A 5,000-nucleotide genomic window follows, 5' to 3' on the forward strand; every position below is an offset into this window, starting at 1 on the left:
GCCCGTACCCCTTTCCAAGCTTTCTTGTGAGACTAAACTGCATAAAGTCTGATCGCAAAAAAAAAAAACAGTAAATCAAACCCCTAATCGGTTCGATAAGCGTACCATTGTTTTGTTCTCAAACTCTTCGATAACACCACGTTCCACGGCAGACACGTGGCTCGTGGTTGTGGGAAAAAAACATATAATTAATTAGAATTTTTAATGCCCGCCAGTCAGACATCGATACCCGGGCATCATAAAGTTTCTCAATTTCACTTAATCAAACTTCATATCGATAACTCGATCGGTCGGGTGCATGTGTCTGAGTGTGATGAGACGGCTTGGAATCCATCGGTTTCGGAACGTGTTTTGCATCGAACCGTGGCTAGGTTGCAGTGTTATTAATTTTTTCAAACTTTCCCTGCTGTAAAACGGTGGAAAGCGATGAAAAGCGTTACGCTTTTTGTGCAACAGAACGAGCTGAGAACTTCTCGACGACTTCGGCGTTAGTGCCACGTTACGTCATCAAAGGATGGTGGTTCGTTAGGACGTGGAGCGACCCAAGAAAGGATAAAAGTATGTTTCTCACCACTTGTTGTCTCGATAAAGCATCCGCAGAAAACAACTTGGTTTCCTCTTTGCGGACTTCGCGTGGAAATGAAGAAACAAAGCGTCGAACTTGATCGAAAGATGGATAAAGTCATCCTGTCCTCTGCTCCGAAGAGTCTGCTGCTGTTTCCAGTGGCAATAACGCAGACGGAAATCATTTGAAGTGGCATAAACATAAAACAGATCCACGGGAAACAAGAAGGCAGACGATTACACTCTCAAGCCACTAGCCTTTCCCTGATGGCCACTGTGCAACGCCATGTGCTTTCCAGGACAATTCTTTTCACTTACCAACGAGCCAGGCAACATTAATCAGACTTTATTAAAAGAGGGATAACTTCATTAAACTGCACTTTAATGTAAGCGTTAAGAAATGGAGAATCACTGCGGTCGGACCGTCGTGATACCATTTGGCCATAAAGTAAAACGCGCGCGCTACTCGCGCGCTACGCCGATCGCCGATTCCACGGCCGAGAATGCTTTTTGAAGCAGAAAATGTGTGGGAAGAAAAAGAATGACCAAAAGGCGGTCGTGAAAACATATTTCCCTCGTTTCGCGGGCCACGTTAGTGCTAAAGTGCTGAGCCTCGCACGACGGATTCGCTTGAAAGCTCCGGTGCTGCGGTGGATAGAATGGATGGATCTCGGCCCGGAATGTTATCCTTTCGCTAACCACGGTGCCCGCGTGTTCTTTGCTCTCGTGCTCACACACTACCACAACCATCAAGATGCCATGTATAATTCACTTTTAAACTCGCGAAGAAAGCGAGCAAAAAACGGGGAAAAAGAAGGAAGAAAACGACCCCGGGACCGAAATCGACCCACTCTAATCGGAACACCCGCCCTCACGTCGAATGTCTTCAGCTGCTGATATCAACGGCTAGTCGGTGGTGGCGACAGCGTCTGTGGTCTAGTAGCCATGGATCGCGTGGTTTCGGGGTGGTCGAAGGATCGAAGAGTGCGCTGCTTTCACCTTCCAATCCAATCCCCAGGTCCATCCAGCATCAGTATTCCGTCGCTTCGGATTCACTCTGATCGGTCGGTAGAGTGAGAGAGAATGGAGGAGAAACGCCAGCACACCAGCAATAAGGAAGAAAACGGGTTAAAATGTGGAGAAATGGTTGGCGCCTTTTTGGCGCATCGTCTGATTTAAGAAATGCGTTTTCGCTACCTCCTCCTCAGCATCCAACCGGTTCGCTCCGCTAGTCCTACGAGCTCTGCTGGCGCTGCGGTGACGCTACTAGGGAGCTGGAAGTGGCGTACACCTCAGACGCCACTACTACTGCTGCTGCTGTAGAGCTCTAGTAGCAGCGCTCTGCATAAAACTTTTTAATCGAACCTCGCCGCTAGAGAAGCTAGTGAGAACGGTTGTCGCCGTGCGTCGAAACCCTTTCCATCCTCCAGCATCGGGATGTGGTGGTAGCGGGGGAACAGGCGGATCGATGCTTTCGATGCTTTTAGCACAGAACCGAACCCCGAGGGCCGGGGCTCGCGTTCGCCGCGAAGAAAACTTTGAATTACAACGCAGCATCTCTCTCGGTCTCGCTCTCTCTCGGTTTAGTAGAATGTCCAGAACTAATTCCATTAGCAAGTCCGTGGTGAGCTCGAGCAGAGGACACTACTAGCAGTCCGCCATCCATTTGCCCATCAGCGCTCTGGACGAGCTCGGCAATAATTATTTCATTAACATCTTTTTTCTTTTTTCCCTTTTTGCTATGCGCGTTCGCTTCGTGTCTGTGACTAATTCCCGCCGCAGATTTTCCTTTGCAACCGGTTTTAACAGATTCATACCAAAGGGAAGCCAGGTTGAGGCCAAGTTCGTTTTTTTTTTTGCGTAGCTTTTCCATCGGCATCTGTAATGAATATAAAGTGCCTCGGGAAATTCACGACGGATAAAAACTGCTGCCACCGGTGGACCTATTTATCATTTCGGTTTTTAGTTTTCCCCGTTTCTCCTCTTTCCCTTGCGTCCTTTGGAACCATTCAAACAGTTAGTCTCCATTTGGCCGCTTGTCACGCCACCGCCGGGTTTGTGCAGGCAACAGCAGTAGCAGTTTGCGGTGAAATTGAGCACGACTAATGAGCGTAATGTTTTCGCTAGAACCGGATTCCGGGGAACCACAGCCGCTCCCCCCGGTGGATGGCGCCACGGCATTCTCGGCCGCGGTTCTGATACACATTTAATGACGACGGAGCGCGTGATTGTCGCTGTCGGGAGCCGTATGCCACCACCGAAAACTATGCCACAAGTTAGTGGCCGGGTTTGTGGGGTTGGGAATTAGTGATTCACAGAGAGCGGGAGGGGGGCTTTGGAGAGCGGAGATCGAATTAATCGACCGAATGGAAATGGACAACTTATAGACCACTGGAATCAAAATGATCTTGCTCCGATTCTATGCTAGAGAGGGAGTTCTGGAGACGGAATTCGTGGCTTCTTTTTGCATAGAAGATTTGCGCATTCTTGGCGAATTGATCGACGTCGTCGTGGACGGAATTTCCAACAAAAATTCAGATCCGGAGCAATATTTATATATGCACGCTTTAGTAGCTGGTTGAACTTGCCAAATTAACATTATATCTTGGTTTTATCGCACAATCCAGACGCCCGGAACCGGTTCAATCGGGCCTCAATGGTGCGTGTTCCGGCCCGGCACAGCAACCACATTAATCAAATATCGGAATAGTGCACGGTGGCAGCATTTTCGTACCCCGATAAGCCAGAATCCAATTATGGATGCCGACTTCGAATCACAGTTCCTCTGGCGCTGGTTTGGGCGACAAAAAAATGATGACCAGAAATTGGCCAGCTAGGCCGTCAGGGGGTGGGACACATGGCGAGGAGAAGCGCCACCGCTGCGGGAGGCAGTTATGAGCGGAAAGTTTTAACATCCGTGTCAACTTTTTTACTGACACTGATTAGGTTTTATGACCGGCCGTGTGGGACCACCCGACCCGATCATCGTTTCTTCCGATTCCGAACTAGACGGGAGGCCGCCCGCAAAGCTTTCAGTTGCGATTGGCCAGGGGCGATCCCGTTCCCGGCGGTGGGGTGTCCGTCATAAAGACGATGGACAAGTTTCTACCACCCCTCGGTCATAAAGAAAGTCAATCTCTTTCCGATAACGTACTGTCATCGTAAGCTTTTTTCGATGAAATTTTCGTTCGCAGCGTGTAGCGTGCGTTGTTCTGCATCCACCGAAGCGATAGATAAAAAAAGAAGGAGCAATTTGCTGCCGGGCCACTAACGAATGCTTTATTGAGCAACAACAGTACCGACGGTAAAGAAATTAGAAAAGAAAACTGCATGACCTCCGGACACGAGGAAGGAGTTTGCGCCAACTTTGCCCAATAACCGTTTCGATTTCGGGAGTCTGTTCAAGGATGGATATGTCCTTCGGTTAGTGAGTTCGGTGGTTCGGTTGTAGCGGTAAACACAGATTAAATAGCTGATAGTAACTGCGCCTGGCCTGGATAGTAACCTTGTTCGGCCGTGTTCTTGTTCCAAAAAGGCCTCCGTCCCCGGGATAACCTGCGACTTTGGTTCAAGTTTCCACGTGCAAAGCAAAGCGAACGAAGTGAAGGAAAATTATGAGCAACAAAAAGGGAAGGAGAGGCATCCTATCTAGGTTATCTAACTAGTTTCGCGCGAAATGTTCGTGGGGGAAGGGCGATGCGAACTTGACAAGAGATGCTTCATTTATCCAATTTACGTTAATATCGGAGCTGGCGCCGCCAAGGACACACAGGCAAACAGAAAACGCGGGAGGATGGGGGATGGCCTTCATCGCTATCACTGTCGCTCCCCCGCTTTTGGGTGGCAACGCAAATCGTTTCGCATCAGTATCAGTATAGGCGCTCGGTATCAGGACCACTGACTGGCTCGCGAAGCGCTCGCTCGCGCGGAGCTATCGGAACAGTAAAATATATGAATGCTTCAAATTATATAACATTTTTATCTGGCATCAAACGCGCCACGTTGCCCTCCCACCAGCACCACTGGCAACTCCCGATTGTGGCCCAAGGATGCCCCAACGAGTGGCGACGGTTGGTTGGTGGCAGAGAAGCAACAGTATGGCGTGCTATAAAAAAAAACGGGAAAAAAGAAACGCGAAACACCTCCTCGCACTACCTCCACTACGTGAACAGGACTCTGGAATGGAAAAACTATTCAAGTTGTTGCGAGAGAACTGTTTGGGGTGGAGGAAAAGCATAAAAGCCAACGCGAAACGGTTCCCATAACGCTAAGCCAAGCCGACAACAAGTCCGTGCGACTTATAATTTGTAGCGTGTTTCCGTGCGCACCCCCCACCCCCCTGGGTGTGCGGTTCTAGCTCCAGTCGTATCGCGCGCGGCGATCGTGATTTTTATTTATGAAATACAATCGGTGGTCCCCGGGTGAAGAGTGAGAGA

The 5,000-nt window shown here is 49.4% G+C and overlaps 1 protein-coding gene across 11 annotated transcripts in view; it reads right to left on the bottom strand.

Moving 5' to 3' along the window:
• LOC126580885 (forkhead box protein O) overlaps positions 1-5,000 on the bottom strand; it is a 58,329-nt gene that overhangs the window by 20,906 nt on the left and 32,423 nt on the right. The gene's annotated exons all lie outside the window — the stretch shown is intronic.

Source organism: Anopheles aquasalis, chromosome 2 (assembly GCF_943734665.1).
Source record: "Anopheles aquasalis chromosome 2, idAnoAquaMG_Q_19, whole genome shotgun sequence".
NCBI classification, from domain to species: domain Eukaryota; kingdom Metazoa; phylum Arthropoda; class Insecta; order Diptera; family Culicidae; genus Anopheles; species Anopheles aquasalis.